Here is a 21,032-nt window from a genome sequence, read left to right as displayed (position 1 = left end):
GTGTCAAAAATATAATAAAATGAAACCTTATCAAATTAAGTTATCTTTTTGTATATCAAAATATATATATATATTTTGTATGACATTTTCATGAAAGACTTTTTAAAACTTAATCTGTTCTTAAATCTAAATACTGTAGATATTACAGAGTACAGGACAAAAATTCGTTGAAAATTTATATGAAACTTTTATAATTTCTGCAACCTCACAGCGAAATTATAATAACGAAATGACGATGATAAATATTATGATTATCATTAGGATGATGATAGATTTATGACAACGGGATATTTTGAAGACATAACCATATTTTTCAATCAAAAATGTCGCTAAATCTATTGCGTTATAAATTCTGAACATTTCATGCAATTGCTACAGCAATAAGACGAAACTTTTTCATGAATTCGATAGGCTTTGAAAAATACCGGTTTTACCGGTTTTATCGGTTTTATAAATTACAAATACCGAAATACCGGATTTGAAAAAAACCGGTAAATCCGACCACCCTACTTTGAATCTATTTGAAGTTGGGAAAATCTTATCTCTTAGACCAGTGCGCAGTGGTTTTCAAAGTGGTCCCTACCGCCCCCCTGGGGGCGTTGAGAGCTTCCAGGGGGCGGTGAGCTCAATGTCGAAATTTGGGGGGTGTTGGAAGGTCTCAGGGGGCGGTGAGGTCATCATTAAAATTTTTACAAATCACAAAACAACGTAGATTTGTAATAACACCGGTAAGTTTGATGCAAAAAATAAAATTACGTTACAAAACTAGACATCAGGTTGAAGACTAAAATATCTATGATTTCACAAAGCTACAATCAAATTTTGGTTCTAGTATCTCAATGATTGTTTTTAGATGTAATGTAGGAACTAGGATTTTTTTATATTGTCACTGAATTTGCATTCGCTCTACATATTGATCTTGTTTGGTAAGATTATTTTGGGTTATATATACTTAAACAAGGATAATTCAAGATGGCAATGCTTGATTTTCTTTAAAATGTATAGGTTTTGTCTCAAAAAATCTGCTAAACAGAAAATACCTTCAAAAAATCTGTATAAAATGGCATCATCTGTGATCTAGTGATAGGTTTTTTTTAAGAAAATATGTAAGAATTATTTTAGATAAGAGATTTTTTTATAAGTTCTTATTTGTTAGTCTCTATTTCCATCGATTCAAAAAATCAATTGTATGTTCCCATTCGTTCGAACAACTATGGAGCTAATAGCGCTATCATCGGTGTAATGAAAACATTCAACCGTTTTTCTGAGCATTTCGATTTCGACGTTTCGAGAGATGTTTTCCGTACTAAAGTTTTAAGTGTATTGAGAACCCTGTAATTAGACTTACACACTATTAATTTTTTGGTGTAAATTTATGTCAAATTGGATGCACAAAATTGAAGCATCACTTTTGACATAAAAATAAACCAGAGAAAACAGAAACGCTTGAAGCCATAAATTTTCTGACTTATTTTGAAGTCATGTTTGACATAATATTACATCATTAATTATGTAAATTTATGTCTTACCGGACGCACAAAAGGGAAGCATCTTTTTTGACATAAATTTAAATCGTTACTGAAACAAATTCACATGTACATAAATTCTAGTAAAGTTTCACTTCTTGCGAAATTATTGGTTATTAAAAATTATTTAAGAAAAAGTTGAAATTGCAGAAAATTTCAATAATTCAATAATTCCACTAATTTGAAACTGAAACAACATTTAATAACCAGTTATTTTGAAAAGTGTAAAATTTTACGCGAATTTATGTTCATGAAAATTTATTTTTCTAAACATATGTGCTTCCTAGCTTAAAATATGAATTATTTGCCTTGTTTTCTTTACTTTATGCTAACTTTAACAGTAAAAAATCGCTTGTGAAAATTTGAAAGAAAAGTAATTCTGCAAGTAGATGTTTTCAATGTACAACTTTTAAGTAGATAAAGCCTTGAAATGATACATAAATAGGACATGCTCCAGGAAGTTCAATCAATAATGAAGATAGCTTTACCACTTATTTATATCAATCTTATCGACGCTATTTTATTTGATTCAAGTTTTGATTCATTACAATATTTCAATATTTATTGATAATTGATTTATTTATGATTTAATAACAAACATTTGAGACAGAATTCGTAAAATAAACTTCTTCTTAATAAATTGAGGAACAATTTTTCTTCTTTGCGCAATCTGTATTATTGTATCTATGTGATTCGGAAGGTTTCGTATTGATACACATTGTGCTATTTGAAACTGAATTTTTGAGCTACATGAAATCGACTTGTAGCATTGACAAATACATCGATGTTCCAATCCTGTTCATCGTTTTTATCCATCTAGAATGAAATGTGAAAGGAAGAAAAAAAATACAGTACTCACTTGTAAATTGGGTATTGTTGGGAAAAATGGGTGCATCCGAATATCGAGTACGTTCGATTACTGATGATAAAAGACATGATTTTGTCCAAATACGTAGTTTTAAATCAATTTATGTGATTCTGACTAAAAATAAGTAAATTGTACATAAAAGAGCCTTTAGAGCTATTAACATTTGAAAATATAAAAAATAGGTATATAAAAACATCTGTTCGATTCCATAGCCAAGCCACGAATACCCGATAGATACGTTATTATTGATATTATCAATTCATCCGACATACACCGATGTACAAAAATATTCGACACAACCTAAATCATCCTATTTGTATGTAATATTAAATAGTTTGAGATATTTTGATCGATGATTTTGACATCTATCTGAGATAAGTTATCTCCCTCTGATTTTGAGGGCCTCAGAACTTGGAATCCCGATTGTGAATTGAAACTAGGGGTAATATCGTTTTAGAATCAGAGCGCACGAAATTTTCTACTAACCTTTTTTTCTGATCCTATATCCACTCTAGGCACAATAAAGAAAGATTCCGGGAATCGCAGTTTAGAGCGTGGAATTGTCGACCCACTTCCGGCAGAAAACTTGTTGTGATAACGCCACTAGGTGATTTTTTTTTTAATTTAGTACCTAGATGAGCTTAACTTGCTCCTTGTTGGTTGGACAGTGGAGAGAGTTCTTTCGACTACTCCTGCAATTCCAACTGATTTCAACGGTGCTGGAAATTGTTTTTGGCAGGGACAGTGGAAGCATCTGAATGAGCTGAAAAAAAAATCAAACATGAATAAAATGTTGTTGGTAGTATAAAACCAATTTAATACACTCACCATTATTGGAAAATTCTGATGGGTTGATGTCATCAATAACACATCTAGATGTTTTCTTGTTTTGTCCAAGGTCCAACGCCGTTTAATTCTTGCACCAACTTCCGTTGGTAAGTGGTCCCTTTGTTGATTGTAATCCATCACTGTGCCTTGCGCAAAACTGTCCAGCTATGGATGAAAGCCGTCGGCAAAAGGTTGTTTTCTCCAGGGGGATGGGAAGGCCAATTAACTGCAGTAAACTACGTCACTTCCTGAACCGCGAGCAAAGTAAAATCAATCTGTTTAAAGTTTGAACGGGAGCTACGAACAAAACAAAACAATCTTTTGACATTTCGTTTGTTGTTGTCTTACTGGGATGCCAGGCGCGTTGAATTTTTTTAAGTGCAATTTAATGTAAAATTAGATGCAGGTTTGATCTTTTATATTCGAATCGGTGTAAAATTAGATCGTTTCATGATTAAATCAAAACACCATTGGGTCGTGAAGCGTTTCTGGCACGTGTAAAATTATAAAATTTTTGGTGTGTAGTACTCTTTTTATATTAATTTTAAGTCATCATTTGGACCAATATGTGTTCCGTTGATTTGTAATAAATAATAATAATTGTGCCATTTGCCATGGATAAACTTTCATTCTTCTCGGTTATCACTAACATAGCCAGGATTTAGCTATCAGAATCTTATTTTAACTTTAAGACCCGTGAATGCTGTATAACTATGAACAGGAGTCAAATTCAAATATCACGAAGTAATACTATTCTTACGTTATTTTAGTGGCTTGACAGTATTTTGTTTGTATCCAATAATGCAATTTAGTCTTCAACACTAATGCAAATTAATGGTGAATAGAAAATTTTGTTTTCCAAAATTTAAGATATATGATTTGATATCAAAAAAATTAATTAGTTTAAGGAAGTGTCTAGGAAACTTTACATAGAATTAATTGTTTGCTGGAGGTTTGTAGCAATATGAAGCCCTTGGAGCTAAAAGAGTATAAGTTAAGGTTGCCAGATTACCCGGTTTTATTCATATTTGCCCGGATATTAAATGAAAAATTCGACAAAACCCTGGTCAAGCCCGATTGCTCAGATTTCAATGAGAAATGCTCGGATTTCGCCCAGAATTATTCAATTCAGCCAAAACAAACAAAATATAAACAAATTGTGTTGTTAAAAAATTTTATTTATGCGTCCAAAAAGATTTTTTTGAGCAAATTTTATGGAAATAACCATGAAAAATTATGACGGAAATTTGTTATTTAAAAGTTTTTTTCCTTGATTTATCGTTGACAAATTCCTGGGTCTTGACAAAATTTTCTTGGATATTACCCGGGTTATTGGTCGACTATTTTGAAATCTAATGCCGGATTTTGCAAAATTATTAGATAAAATATTCCGGCTCGGGTACGTGCTGGGAAAATTTTGGCAACCTTAGTATAACTGCACAAAAGCTGATTTTGAGAAAACACGCTTTTAATTTGTTATGTTTGATCATTTTCCATTTATTTTTCAAAAAATTGCATGTTTCTTTCGAACAAAATAGTGTGTAAATTTTTGACCATTTTTAAACTTATAATACCCCCTACCCTTTTGGCTCTGAGGGATTCATATAAATTTGAATGAGTGTTGAAATAAGCCTTACAACAACATCAAGCCAAAAGCTAACGATTTTTCAACGATCCAGATTTACATTTTTCAATAGTTTTTCTGAAAATTTGCTCAGGGGGGCGTCGAGCTTAAAAATTTTGCAAAAGGGGGCGGTGAGTGAAAAAAGTTTGAAAACCACTGTCTTAGACTAAGAACATGATACATGAGACCTAAGACCTGGGACCTGAGACCTGAGACTTGAGACCTGAGACCTGAGACCTGAGACCTGAGACATGAGACATGAGACATGAGACATGAGACATGAGACATGAGACATGAGACATGAGACATGAGACATGAGACCTGAGACATGTAACATTAGAAATTAGACATGAGACCTGAGACCTGGAAACTGAGACAAGGGATATTAGACTTGAGACCTCAGCATGAGACATGAGACCTGAGACCTGAGACCTGAGGCATGAGACAAGAGCAATGAAACATGAGACTTTAGACCTGAGACATAGGACATGAGACATGAGGCATGAGACATATGACATGAGAACTGAGACCTGAGACATGAGACTTTGGACCTGAGACCGGAGACAAGCTACTAGGATAAATACCGCGAGAAATTAGCTAAGCTCCGATTTCAACTTGCTACCCCTCTAGTGAAAGGGTTTGACTTGTAGATGACGAAAAATAGTGTCGCGACTTCGCTAGTGCAAGCTACTAGTGTTAGTACCGCGAGAAATTAGTTAAGCTCCGATTTCTACTTTCGACCGGTCAAGTGAAAGGGTTTAACTTGTAGGTGATGAAAAATAGTGTCGCGACTTCGCTAGTACAAGCTACTAGTGTTAGTACAGCGAGAAATAAGTTTAGCTCCGAATTCAACTTTCGATCGGTCAAGTGAAAGGATTTCACTTGTAGGTGACGAAAAATGGTGTCGCGACTTCGCTAATACAAGCTACTAGTGTTAGTGCAGCGAGAAATTAGTTAAGCTCCGATTTCAACTTGCGACCCCTCTAGTGAAAGGGTTTGACTTGTAGGCGATGAAAAATAGTGTCGCGACTTCGCTAGTACAAGTTACTAGTGTTAGTACAGCGAGAAATTAGTTTAGCTCCGATTTCAACTTTCGACCGGTCAAATGAAAGGGTTTGACTTTTAGGTGATGAAAAATAGTGTCGCGAGTTCGCTAGTACAAGCTACTGTGTTATTACCGGTAGAAAGAAGTTTCATCTCCGATTTCAATCTGCGACCAATCAAGTTAAAGTGTTTGAAGCAAACAGAACTCAAGGTTAGTTGTGAGATACGTCTCGCTGGTCGAGTGGTTAGCGTGGTAAGACGGTAATCGCTGGTCCACTGATGGCATGGGTTCGATTTCCATCTCGGTACTGGAGTTAAATGTTTATCTTAAATTTTCAACGTAATTAATTCAGTCTACAAAGCCTAAATCGGCATAGACGACGTATGTCTTTTAAACAGAGATACCGTCTGGTGCATCTGGTGCATCATGCAACAGTTTTCAACTTCAATGGACTTTAAAAACATTATTTCCGCAGATAATCATACCGTTTGTACAAAAAAGTTTTAAAGTTGATTGCACATAAAATTGAGGTAGTCAGCAAAATTATTGGTTGTGATGTATTTGTAATGTCATAATGCATGAAGCACCAATTGCAGTTTTGGCTTTGTTCGAATTAAATTTTATATTTTTTAAACCATAAATGTTTTTATAGAAGGCATGAGGGTTCAACAAACATTTAGGGGTGAAAAATACTGTAACAAATTCTACTAGCTGAAATCATAAAAAATCATGATTGGATGGATAAAAATTTTGAAGTTATATTTTCATTACCTGCAAATTCCAAAGAATGCGATGTTTGATAAAAATTTTCGAAAATTTGTAGCATCTGGTTCAAGTTTTCAAACAATCAAAAAACGCACGGGCTCACAGCTCTCAGAGCTATCTAGAATGATGATTTTACTCAATTTTCAGCTGGGTGCTGCAGTTTCTGCTTGCGCGTTTTGATTTATTTTGCCAGTTATTAAAGCAAAACGTGATACAAAATATAAAAAATACACTTTAAATACTATTCAATTCCCCGGATTCTCAAGATTACCCCCTGTAACCAATATCACCAAGAAGTCAATCCCTTTCACTTGACGGGTCGAAAGTTGAAATCGGAGCTTAACTAATTTCTCGCGGTACTAACACTAATAGCTTGTACTAGCGAAATCGCAACACTATTTTTCATCATCTACAAGTCAAACACTTTCACTAGAGGGGTCGCAAGTCTAAATAGGAGCTTAACTAATTTCTCGCGGTACTAACACTAGTAGCTTGTACTCGCGAACTCAAACCCTTTCACTTGACCGGTCGAAAGTTGAAATCGAAGCTAAACTAATTTTTCGCGGTACTAACACTAGTAGCTTGTGCTAGCGAAATCGCCACACTATTTTTCGTCATCTACAAGTCAAACCCTTTCACTTGACTGGTGGAAAGTTGAAATTGGAGCTTAACTAATTTTTCGCTGTACTAACACTAGTAGCTTGTACTAGCGAAATCGCAACACTATTTTTCATCATCTACAAGTCAAACACTTTCACTAGAGGGGTCGCAAGTCTAAATCGGAGCTTAACTAATTTCTCGCGGTACTAACACTAGTAGCTTGTACTAGCGATTTCGCGACACTGTTTTTCGTCACCTACAAGTCAAACCAAAGGGTAAGCACTAGAGGGGTCGCATGTTGTAATCGAAGCTAATATAATTTTTCGCGGTAATAACACTAGTAGCTTGTCTCAGGTCTAAAGTCTCATGTCTCAGGTCTAAGCTTTCATGGCTCTTGTCTCATACCTCAGGTCTCATATCTCATGTCTCATGCCCATTGTCTCATGTCTCATGTCTCAGGTCTCAGGTCTCAGGTGTCATGTCTTAAGTCTCAAGTCTCTATCTCAGGTCTCGTGTTTTATGTCTGAGGTTTCTAGTCTCAGGTCTCAGGTCTAATGTCCCATGTCTTTGGTCTCATTCTTCTTAGGTCTCATGTCTTAGATCTCAGGTCCCTGGACTTAGGTCTCAGGTGTCATTTCTTATGTCTCAGGTCTCATGTCTCTAGTCTACATTTTCAAGTCCAGGTCTCAAGTCTCAGGTCTCAGGACTCAGGTCTCAGGTCTCAGGTCTTAAGTGTCAGAACTTCAGAGCTGCAGAATTCGAATGGTCTTTTTTACACGGTTTTCGGGAATTAACACGGTTTTTTTACTCGGTTTTCGGGAATTAACACGGTTTTTTTTTACACGTTTTTTTTTACGCGGTACGTATATCAGTGTAAAAAAAAACCTTACTGTATTAGCACTGTTCAAAACAATGCAGAAGATAATGACAGAACGTGGGCTGAACAATTTAAGGAATAACCCGAAGCATTTCACGAAGAACATACCACACTTTTTTTTCATTCAACAATTGCTCTAATAAACTTCTTCCAAATGATAAACCAATACAACTATTTCTCTGGATATATCTACCACAGTCAGCTCTCATTTTTAGAGTTTTTCATTTCAAACCGGAATTATTTTCTATTTCTTTCATCTGGAAGGGTTATGGAGTAGTTCCAATACTTCTCTCATTGAAGACATTCTAGTAAGGTAGGGTTGCCATCCGCCCCGCAAAAGCGGGACATGTCCCGTTTTTTTGTTGAATGTCCGCCGTCCCGCTTTTTCCTCAAAATGTCCCGCTTTTTTCAAGGAAAACTTAAAAAAAAAATCGAAGACTTACACTGTGGAAAATCAAACTTGATCCTCTTTAAGATTTGGTCTTTTTTCTCAAAATAAGCAATACAACACAGAAAAAAATCGAATTGGTCATTTTTCTCTAATAAGCGTCATTTTTTCAGAGTTTACATAAGGCAATACTAAAAAACCCTGAAGTTAAAGTAAGATTCGGATCAATTAATCGTTTTCGGAGCACGTTCAATCAATGAATATGATGATAACATTGCTTAAGTTATTTCTAAATGATTATAATACTTAATTTTTTGGAAGAATCTAAGTTCAATTTCCTTTAACACACCATCTTTTTCAACTTCATTAGTCAAGAATACAATGATGGAAATTTTCTTGAGTTTCAAATTTTTAAAACATATTTGAAATATACTTGATAATGCACAAAGGTTATTTACACTATATTAAATTCGCCGTTTACATGTAGGACTTAAAATATTTCTCTCAAATAATGTGTTAATCAAGGTTGCCGAAATCACAGATAAATCTAAAATTTCAAAGAATTTTGAGCAAATTTTCATTACAGAATCTATGTCACAGAAAACAGAAATTTAAAAATATTCACAGACTTCACAATAATTTTAAAATTGCATACGTTTTTTCAAAGTTAATTATTTTACGTCGTTATACATTTTAAATTTTTAAGTATGAATTGGAAAATATGATAAGATTAGTAATGTTCTTTGATTTTTCTCAAGTAAAATGTATAAAAGACGCAAATTGGCATGACTTTTTAATGAAATTATCGAAAAAATCGTCACAGAAAACCATCACAGAATTATTGAATAAAATCTAAGAACGTCAGGTTTTTTCATCGTCAAAACACAGGTTTTTTTGAAAACCTTGGTGTTTATTTGCGAGAACCGTGAGAAATAACCGTGTTTATGGCAAAAAACCGTGTCTATAGAAGTCATGTAAGAAAACCTGAGCAAAATCAGTCCGTGTTATAAAAATCTTAGTGTACTTTCTTAAAATAGCCTTGGCTGATGGTATACGTAAGTTTCTTAAATGTCCCGCTTTTTTCTGCTGTGTCCCGCTTTTTTGTCGTGAAATGTCCCGCTTTTTTCTGAAAGTATCTGGAAAGCCTAAGTAAGAGGGGATTAAAACAGATGAAAGGGATGAATAAAACAAGAACATAAAGCTATTTATTTGTACATGATACATGTAAAATATACTACACTGGTACCTTTTTTACAAAACAATAATAAAATTTAAAAAAAAGAACCATACATTCACGTTTAATGTTTCACCCAGCCCGGTGGTGGTTTCGGAATTGGCACCCACTCGGTCACCTGCACCGGTCCCCAGACGTGCTTCCAGATGGGCACATAGACCTTCTTCTCCTGCCAGGACTTAACCCATCGTGGCTTCCACACGTAGCTCTTCTTCCAGAAACCGGAAGCATGTGGGGTGGCCACCACCACATCGTGATGGTGCTGGTGCAGATGATCCCCATGGCTGTGGATCAGATCGTGGTGATGCAACTCGGTGTGCAGATGATGCTGATCCGTCACTATCGGGTGAGCTACGGTCGTGTGGAAATCATGATGCAAGTCATGGTGGTACACATCATGGTGAACGTCATGGTGAATATCATGGTGAACCACTGGTGTTGCAGTGAGTCTGTGGGAAAGAAAAAAATGAAAAAAAAAATAACAAGATCAAAAAATATTTCAGTTGAATTTTCCCTTTTAAATCTAAAAAGTGTTGCATCTCATGAAGTAACTTTGCTCGATTTCGGCAACGTATTGTTTCCGCAATATCAACAGTGTACATTAAATCGCTGAACATTCATCAGAAAATCTCCTATCGGTTCCAGTAATTAATCTATAATTACTTCCCACCTTCACCGTCTGCATTTGTACATATCTTTCTATCTATCTAGGCAACAATCTCAAGAAAGTGAAAACAGGTTAATTTTGGCCCAAAATCAATCGATGGAAAGCAGCTGGCGATCGAGATTTCTCACGCATCAACCGGCCAGTATTTAGTGGCAAACAAGAAAGAAACCGACCAAAAAACGTGCTATTGGTCTGGTGAATGGCGGTACGAATATGGTCGTGAGTTTTTCCGCGCGCGCACGTCCGACGAAAATTGAGTGCAAATGTAAACAAACCATTATTTTTCACTAACGCTAATCACCCACCAACGAAACGATCGAACCTTTTACCCATTGGCACTGGCTTTGGAAAACCGTTCGGTTCGGAATGATCGACCGGGACGTGGGTACCTACTGAAGGCAAGTTTTTTTTTCTTCTTCTAATGTGATGTGAAATTTAAGACACCCACCGATTTGTTGATCGAGATATATGAACAAGATTGATTGCGTTCTGTTTAAAGAATTTGTACAAAGCGTAAACAAGTGAAATATTCAGCATATTTGTAAAATTTTTAGCTTCACACATAATGGAACTCAAAAAATTATCATTCCAAATGTATCTCGGCAACAATTGGAGTAAATTTTATAAAATTTATGGCTTTGTAATACTTAAAATGTTGTTTTTGATTTGGTAAAAAAACTAATCCAATGTTGTTTTACGGTTATTCAATTGTAAGAAAGATAAATGTCAACCAAAGTAGTAACGTCTATACAAACAAAGATTTTCGAAACTATCATATGTTTTTTTCATAAACTTGAATATTTTCGAAATGGTAATTTAGGTATGATTTTACAATTAAATCGATTAAGATGATAAAAATACTTACAGATAATATGGAAAATACTCATTTGAAAAATCAAGACAATTCATATAAAACAGATTAGAAAAATGACCATCATATGCCATAGATCAGTTCCACTGTTCTAAATGATAGCAGTGGAACTTTCCTACAAATGAAATTTGCTACCAATAAAGGTCAATAATAATCAATCGTTTCAAAATTCTGATATTTATGTAGGCATCTATCTGTGAAAACACATGTTACGGTAGAATATTCTAAATTAAAAAGTTTACATTAGTCTAGTTGTTGCAAAAAATATTTTTTCAGACCAGCTCGAAAAACAGCCTACAGTGTAAACAAATAGTAAATGGGAAAAAAATCCATTTCAACAGGGGTATGTCCTGAATGGTGTAAACCAATTCATATGCCATCTTGAAGAATGAGCATGGTCTGTTCCATCATTAAGATCGATCGAATCCGACTGATGTTCTACGCGAGGAAACTGGGGCGAAGTACGATTGATTGATTTATCTGATTGTTGGTTGCATGGGTTTTTCCATTTCCTTACTTTAAAAATTTTCATACCTTTGATATTCGAAATCTTTTTTATTTCAGTAAATAGCTTGTTCCAAATAAGTGATAACAAACTTTCATTTTAAAAAAAACTTGTTCAATGAGTTTCATATTTAGTTTTTTTTATTGTTGATCCTACTATAGTAAAAAATGTATATTAGAAACGAAGATAAAAATCGGAGGCACATTTACAAGAAGATTAAAAAGTTTGCTCAAAATGCTCGTTTGTCAGTCAGAAGGTGCTCTTGCCTTCGAATACCCTACTTGATTATTGTTCTAAGCCATTCCCGCAACCGGGCCAAACTGTTGAGTGAATAATGGCATCCGATGGCGGCTTGTTTTGGCAGATGTAGAACAAATTAGTAAAACCAAGGCCCGCTAATGGTGGTACGTTACTTTCATATAGATTTATTGGTTGTTGCTTTACTAACATTTGGTTTGCAAAGAAATACAGTATCAAAATTTTTCTATCAATTTTCTCGGCTCAATTAAAAAGTTATTTTTCAAAACCTTTACAACAATAATGAAACTGACTTCATACTTACGTTTCTAGCTCACTGCAGCGAACTGAACATGACAGTAATAAAACTGTAAATATCGTTGGTAACAGCATCTGGAAATAAAAAAAAACGGTTATTTAGAAGCTTTGTCATTGTGAACAAATATTAATGGTCAAAATCGTAAAGAATTTTAATATCTAAATTAGAGCGTTCAACCGAAATCGGTAGGTAAATAAATTCAAATTTATTTCTTGTCACTAGAAACATAAAGATTCGTTCAATATATTCAAGCGAAAGAAGAAAAACATGTTATAGGATTTTTATCCTACTCTTATAAAAAAAAACATTTAAATTTGCAACTTAGACATGAATTCCAAGATTAACATTCTGACTTCCAAATCCTAAAGGCGAGGATCTAAATGATTCGGATTCTGAGTTCTGAGTTTGGTTTCTGATTCTGGGTTCTGATTTTGAGGTTTTACCATGAACTTTGATTCGGTTCTTGGATCTGACATCTTATTCTTAATACATATGTATCGAAAATTAAAAAAAAAAAAAAAAAAAGGTTTGTAGTTGCGGTATAAGGTAAGCCATCAGAGTTTTTGAAAGGTAAGAATGGATCAGCATAACTTGATTTTATTTCTGTTAATGAATAGTGTTTGTCAGAATGACCAGTCATTTACCAGCTAAGCAGGTATATACACGAATGATTGATTGATCGTGGCAGAAAAGATATGACAATTATGCCTCATCCTTCATCCGTCACAGGTATTACACTGGTTAAATGATTGGAATGGTAAGACGATTTGAGAATGATTTTGTGAGTTCGATCCTTACTTCCCGACAGCATTTTGATTTTTTTTTTCTTGTTCCTGGGATCCCAAGGGATCTTTTTCTTGTTTCGCTTGAATATTTGTATGTAGTGGTCATTAGACTGGTCCAAATTTGTATGGGATGATTTTTACAACATTTTTTTCAACGCGGCACTCCTAGATTGGTGCTTTTAGGTGAAAAAATGACTTTCTGAAAGATTCAGGTCATTTGGCAGAAGCACGAGCTGGCGCAAAGGACTTGAAATTTGTATGGAGATTTTCGGCAAAATGTATGAAAAATCGACATACTTTCACTCTTTGTGTTCTAAAATATGTTCCCAGTATGCTAGAAAGCTCAGAATTTTTGGAATTGTAGTTTAAACAATGACAAACAAGTTTGTAAAAAACTGTGACGCAATACGAGTTGACTGTGATGAGTTATCCGCAATTCAATGTGTGATTTTTTTCGCATTTCATATCGGTGTATAGGTGGATTATTAGTAGGTACTAACTTGATCGATTTGTCACACAATGAGAATTACAGATAGAAAGTTTGTGTCCTCGACAAAGTTGTTACTTATTTTAAAACAAATATCTTTGCAAGAAGTTGAAAGAAAGTTTAAAAAACTATCAACTGCTGCATTGTGTGACGATGCGATCAGGTGAGTGCGATTATTAGCCCATACACCATTCACGATATATCAAAGAAATGCGAAAAAAATCACACATTCAATTACGGATAACTCATCTTAGTCAGCTCTTATCGCGTAACAATCTTATATAAACTTGTTTGTCATTGTTTAAACTACAATTCCTGAAATTCTGAGCTTTCTAACATACTGGAAACATATTTTAGAACACAAAGAGTGAAAGTATGTCGATTTTTCATACATTTTTCCGAAAATCTCCATACAAATTTCAAGTCCTTTGCGCCAGCTCGTGCTTCTGCCAAATGACCTGAAACTTTCAGAAAATCATTTTTTCACCTAAAAGCACCAATCTAGGGGGTGCCGCGTGGAAAATAAGGATTTTTTTGGTTATGGGCCAGTCTAGTGGTCATGCATAGCTTTCTCGAGAAATCCAGTCATTATGCCGGTAGTCAGGAAAGCACTCATATTATCTTTTGCACAATGCACATTTCAGCACATTTTTGGCTCATAGTTGGCATTGAAATTTAGCAATCTTTTCTTTGGGTGTAGTTTCCAAAAATTTTGCCCCAAATACGTCACTTAAAATTCAAACAAATATTTAAGCAGACAACATTGTAGAATCATAGCTGCACCTTTTTCACTGACACAAAACTACATTATATCTCGGAAAAAAATATTGTGAGAACACCCCTCCAATGCTTCCTTTTTAAAATGCTCTTAAGTGTTACTAGAAAATTTATGGTATTTCTAATTTCACATTTTTTATAAATTCAGAAATTTGATGCTGAAAATTGGAATAAAATCATTTTCGCAACTGATGCTACTGTTTCCATTCTAGATTGCATTCTAGAAGATTCAAGAATGTAAGGTGGATTGTTTTTGATAAAAAGTTGTTGTTAATCTTATTAAAAAAAACATGAAATATTTCCACATATCGGAAAAATGTTGATCTAGATATTTTCTGACCAATTATGCGATATTAAGGGCGAGTCTACACTATAATTCAGCAAAATTTCAGGTGTACTGATTTTTTTTTTGGTTTTGAAGTACAGTATGACCTATAAAAATGCGAAAGTTTTTAGGAGTTTTGAATTGTTTTTGACGATTGTTGAGGACATTTTTGTGGATGTAATAGCTCGACACCTGCATCTGTCAATTTACGTGAAAAATGCCCTAGTACAGTATCAGGAGGATGCTACCTTATACAAGCCGTGTGGAGAACATCCCTCAGATTTAAGCTTTTTTATCAGATTTAAACTTTTCAGATGTTTTTAAACTTTCATGACCACTGCTATTAAGGCAAAAAAATGTTTAAATCTGATCAAAATAAGCTTTAAAACAAGATTCACTAACACTTAACAAAAATATGTTGGTCACACGTTTTATAGAGTAATCGTATAAGGTTGCAGTCTACGCACTAACGGCAAGATGTACACAAAGGAAAAATAGTGAGAAGTTTGCTTCTCGCACAAAAACGCACACGATCTGCACGCACTGTGAAAGTGGGGAAATTGGTCAAGACGAAAGTGAAGCGGATCGACCCAGAGGCTGGCTAAAGCCCGGTTTACAGTTCTTGTGAACTCAGACGCGAACGTGAAAGTGAACTCACCACAGTGAAAAAATATTCCGCAGTGAATTGTCAAATCGGCCAATTCTCCAAAATTACCATCAGTTTTGTTCAATGACAGATAGAAATTGGTTTCGATCGGTAAATGACAGATCATTCAACCAATTTTTTGATCGAAACTAACTAGTCGAACCGGGGTTAAAATTTAAATTTAAATTTATTAATAAATACATAAAGAAACCAAACTAAAATATTGTTCTTCTTAAAAACATTGATTTGAAAAAAAATTAAAAAGCCCTTATCTGTTGAGGACAATGAATTAAAATTTTAAATTTATGATTACAAATTTGAAGTAATTTAAGTATTTATCAATCAAGGAGTAACGAGCTTTAGCGATTTGTTTGTTTTGAAAAACTTTTTGAAAAAACGTTATGAATAACTTCTACACTATAGCCAATATTTTCAAAATTACTTTTAATATAATGAAACAATCGAATTTTTTTTATGAAATTTAAATGCATCGGTTCACTTTGCTTTTCATTCCTTTTTAAAATATTATTTTTGAAAAATTTCATGATTTTTTCAATTATTTCCATACCTTTTCTAAAGCACATATTTGAACACTGCGGAATCTATGTTTTTTACTTCAATAGACTCTGGCCATTCGCATGTTCCTCGTTTACATTTATTTGTTGAGAATCTCTTCCAACAGGTACAATTAAATGAAGCCCAAGCGAGTTTTAAAATTAAAAAAAAAAACTATCGTATGCGGGGAGAGTAGACGTTGCCTCGAAGGCAGCGCACGCGTTTTTTCTTCGTTCGTGGAAACTTTTTCAATTTAAAATTGAAATTTTTGGAAAGTTTTGAGAAAGTTCCGGAAGCCAAAAGAATTATGTGTATTGGCATGTGCTGTGTGTTGCAAAATTTCTGAATCCCTAGTTGGAAGTAGTTTTAAGCGTTGAAGTTATTTTTATTCGTGTTAAGTAGGAGAGCGGTCGATATTTTACGCAACGCCCTTGTTCTGTTGAACCGTTGAACGGGCGCGTCCCAACTTGGTTGGCAAAGTGCTGTTAACGAAAATGAGTTTGAAAATTATCATTTTGATATTGGTAAATTGGAAAAAGTGAAATTGACGTATTTCGGTAGGCGAAGGTGCGCGATATTTTAAATGAGGAAAAACCAGCAGTTTGAACTACAGTGGCAATGTTGTGGTAGTGAGAGGGGAAGGGAAAGAGTTAATTGTGATACAATGGATAACATTGGCTCCAAAATCTGGGAGCTAGAAGGATTGCTTGGATTGAATTTTCTTAGATTTATCGGGAAAAGGTTACGGAAACGGCTGAAGCTAAGTATATTCTTTCTATTTAATTTAATTCATCAAAGTTTAACCTTCTTCATTGTAGGACTGGAGTTGTGTTCATTTTTTTTCATTCTGTATCATTGAGACAGATTGGTGCCCTAGTGAGAAGGATAGAGTATTTCGGTATCAAATTTTGAATACGGCGAATGCGCCAACTGTAAACAAATCCAGATAATCACATAAATGCGTTAAACTATTTATTTTACATCCGAAAATATGATCTTCTTTCAATTTTTCTTATTTTAGTGAAGTTAAATTAAATTTTTTAAATAAGGCGAATAACTTTTTTTATGAGTGTGTAATCCCACAGTTCATTCGCCTATTTCCCCTCAAAATTTCGTCGCGAACAAAAGGGCCAATAGTTATTTCGAGATGGGAAAAGGGCATTGAAGTTTTTGAAATTTGTTTTCCCAGGACGAGGAGAAGCACAAATCAGCATTTATAAGATCGTTGAATGTGCTAATGTGTTAATGTGATCATTTGGACCCGCTTTCAAGCCGAAATTTGCTTGAATATTGCTTCTTTAATGAGTGATCCAAAAGGCGAACAGTGATTCTGCAATTCAAAAGGGCGCTCCAATTTGGCGAATGAACAAAATGAGAACACCAGTCTGTGGTAAAAGGGCCCACAGTTATATTTATTAATTTTTTCAAGTAATTAGAACGGAAAAGCTATATTTATCGATCGGGTGATGAAATTAAATCAATTTGAAAGCATTTTAGCGACTTATTTAGGAAAATGATTGTACGCAGCTAAACAAGAAATTGATTTTATTTTCTGAAACTTGTAATGCGTTTTTCTCAAAACAAAGGTCTTGGCGCATTCGCCGTATTCAAAATTCGATACCGATTTGTTTTCACTGTAGCACTTTCTTATTGTTGCATCTCTGTCTCGTGCTTATGGTGTTGAATATGAATGCCTTCTCGGCTCAGAAAAGAGAAATACAGTTGATAAATCATCTATGCCAATTTTTAATAAATGTTCGGAAAGTGTGATGTAATGAACATGATGTTTAAAGATTGTACTTTTGTAAACAGCGATGCTCCGTATAGAGATACCGATAAAACAGTAAAATTTCTGCTCAATAAAAAAAATTAATAGTGGAATTGAACGACTTTTTACAGGTTATTAGGAAATAATTACAAGATCATAAAACGAATAATCGAAATCAACGTCTATATCTAGCATTCATATAAATAAATATGAATAAATCATAGAATAGCTATAATTTAAACTAATATTCTACTATAATACCATGAATTCTTGTGAAAACGTTTTTTAGAGGGGAGGGGGGTTGCGTATACTTATTATATTTTTTTTGTTCTTCCAATGTTTCTTTTCAAGAGGGATCAAAGGCGCTATATCCAAGGTCAAAGACCAGAAATGATAGTGTATCGAAATCCGAAACTCTAAATTTTTATTAACATTGAAGCGAATGCAATACTGAAATCGTAAATTTTCAAATAATGAAAACAAGGAAATTTGTAAAATCATTAATTATAGCATGGGTTTTGGATTTCTGTACATAAAAACATCATTTCCATCCACACAAGGACGAAGTCACACAGACCACCATCAAGGAGCACAGAAATTTAGCGTAACGTATGGTACTGTTATCCACGTTTCTTCCCCCCTTTGTTCCAGTTTTCTCTGCGTCCAATACTGCACAGTAGGCCCGGCCAAGTTAAGATGAGTAGTAAATGTACTTTTACTACTCACCGGGATGCTGACAAGATTTGGCTGTGTATGTATCATAAACATAAACATAAACAACTGTGTAAGTGGATTAAACCGATACCGCGTCATTCGTCACAAGCGTGCAGGAGCCAGTCGGCCAGTCAATCGGCTAGCAAGCCAGCTAGCCAGGTAGCGCGTCGTTCCCTCAGTAGTTCGAGATCGAGTGGCTCGCCGGTGTTGCTTCCGGGGCGCAGACCTCCGGACAGGTCTGCACATTTGGCGACCGTGGCAGGTAATGTCTCTTTAGCATTGAAAACGAGAACATTATTCTGAGAAATTCGGACCGAAAATGTAAACAAACGTGGTCATCGATTCACAGTTAATGTATTTTCATCAAACTTGCTTGATAATCAATAAGTTTGTGAATTACCCATAGTGAAAAACACAGTGATAAAATGAGTTATTCGAAAAAAAGCAACGCTGTTAGAGGATATCCGAGGGCTATCAAGATTGAAGTGGGAAAAAAAGAGAAAACGAACAATTTAGTAAATATCTGTTTTGGCAAGTTAGCGGGTTGTGAAATAATGCCGAAACTGGAATTGATGAATTCAGTATTGAAGTTGAGAAGACAACATGATATAAAAATGAAATTCCAAGCGGGTCGCGAGGACAGCTTGATCACGTTCACAATTTCAAGCGGGTTGAGAGGACAGCTTGAAATTGGAAGGCGAGTTGAGAGGACAGCCCGAAAGTATCGATGGAAATTTTAAGCGAGTTGAGAGGACAGCTTGAAATTGAAAGGCGAGTTGAGAGGACAGCCTGAAAGTATCGATGGAAATTTCAAGCGAGTTGAGAGGACAGCTTGAAATTGAAAGGCGAGTTGAGAGGACAGCCTGAAAGTATCGATAGAAATTTTAAGCGAGTTGAGAGGACAGCTTGAAATTGAAAGGTGAGTTGAGAGGACAGCCTGAAAGTATCGATGGAAATTTTAAGCGAGTTGATAGGACAGCTTGAAATTTGGAGGCGAGTTGAGAGGACAGCCTGAAAGTATCGATAGAAATTTCAAGCGAGTTGAGAGGACAGCTTGAAATTGAAAGGCGAGTTGAGAGGACAGCCTGAAATTTTTGATAGGAATTTTAAGCGACTTGAGAGGACAGCTTGAAATTAAAAGGCGAGTTGAGAGGACAGCCTGACAGTATTGATATAATTTTCTAGCGAGTTAAGAGGACAGCTTGAAATTGACAGGCGATTTGAGAGGACAGCCGTATCGTTAGAAATTTCGAGCGAGTTGAGAGGAAAGCTTGAAATTGAATGGCAGGTTGAGGGAAGAGTATGAAAGCATCATAAGAAATTTCATGCGAGTTGAGCTTGAAATTAGAAGGCGAGTTATGTACTTTATTTGATTGTTAACCAAGCGGGTTGGAAGCACAGCTTGAGAAAATAATAATAAGAAAGTAAGCGAGTCGGCAGGACAGCTTAAGAAAAAAATAATTGAAACATAGGCGGGACAACTAAGAACGATGCATAATGGGCATCGTAATGAAACCTCAAATATGTTTTAATTTCAAGTGAATTGAACCAACGAATCGACGCGCGACCATTAAGTGAAAAGTAGGAATTGGAGCAACAAATTTTATATTTTTGAAACCGCTTTAAAGGATCGATTGAAATACGATTGAAATTTAAAGCAAGTCGAGAGGACAACTTGAAATTTGAGAAAATCGGGTCGAGAAGACTTTTTTAAAATTAATTTCAAAATCATGCAGGTTGGGAGAACAGCTTGAGAAATGATTCGCAAGTCGAAAGCTAGTCGATGATTAAATAGAGATCTAATTTCATCGAAGTGTTTAGGATGATTTCGTTCAACTGAAATTGAAAGAGAGGTGGAAATGAGATAGAAAAAACTTGTCACGCATTGTAGCGCAAGTTGTTTGTACCCACTTCACATCATTCCATTGATAGGATGCATGACAGAAGACAACTAGACGAGTTTCCTAAAACAAAAACAAACTTGTTGTCGATTTCATTATTAATTATATTAAATTACTAGCAGACCCGGTAAACTTCGTCTTACCATGTTCAACTTCGCGTCCATTTTCTATTTTTCCTAGTTTTCTTTACATTTCCCTTCTTTCCCTTTACTCGAATCGTCCCGCTCAATTATATCAAAATTAAACCAAAGAATTTAAACTCAACTGGTCTTTTAAAATCCAATTTTGGTAAGTTGTTCAATAAATAACTGTATGTAGATAATATGTCTGTTTTTTTGGCTGAATTCCATTCAGTAGATTTATTCCGTTTTGTTATATTGTTTTTAGTATCGGGACAATTTTTGGAGTAATTGCCGAATATTTTGCCTAACGCAGGGCTTTCAGCTCCCAATTAGCTTTGGATCGCGTAGTATTTTTTAGAGCTGAAGAATTAGAAAACATAAGAAAAGATTTTTTATTAACCATTTCAAACAGCTTTTTATTCGCCATCCTCATCCTGATACTTTAGTTATAGACTTCACACATTTCAACTTAAAGTGTTCTCAAACAGCACTTGTCATGGCATTAAATGGCGATTTTGTATTGCAAATTCCTTTTTTTATTCAAGCAAAAAATGCAAATTAATTCCTTTGAACTTTAACCCAATGAATTAAAGAAACG

General features: G+C 34.8%; 1 protein-coding gene and 1 long non-coding RNA gene across 3 annotated transcripts in view; both read right to left on the bottom strand.

The window, feature by feature from the left end:
- Positions 1-2,220: 2,220 nt before the first annotated feature.
- LOC129744504 (uncharacterized) lies at positions 2,221-3,538 on the bottom strand. The gene is made up of 3 exons (XR_008736929.1): positions 3,223-3,538; positions 2,881-3,157; positions 2,221-2,342 (listed from the first exon to the last, which is right to left on the bottom strand). It is a non-coding gene; the product is annotated as an uncharacterized LOC129744504 (long non-coding RNA).
- An 8,822-nt stretch (positions 3,539-12,360) lies between these two features.
- LOC129746586 (uncharacterized) overlaps positions 12,361-21,032 on the bottom strand; it is a 44,576-nt gene continuing 35,904 nt past the window's right edge. For both annotated transcript variants that reach the window (XM_055740317.1, XM_055740316.1), the window contains one exon: positions 12,361-12,428. The gene's annotated coding sequence lies outside the window, so the exon portion shown is untranslated. The remainder of the gene's footprint in view (positions 12,429-21,032) is intronic.

The sequence above is a fragment of the Uranotaenia lowii genome, chromosome 2 (assembly GCF_029784155.1).
Source record: "Uranotaenia lowii strain MFRU-FL chromosome 2, ASM2978415v1, whole genome shotgun sequence".
Lineage (NCBI taxonomy): Eukaryota > Metazoa > Arthropoda > Insecta > Diptera > Culicidae > Uranotaenia > Uranotaenia lowii.
Note: the sequence above shows the minus strand (reverse complement) of the source record. Positions and strands in the feature narration are given on the sequence as shown.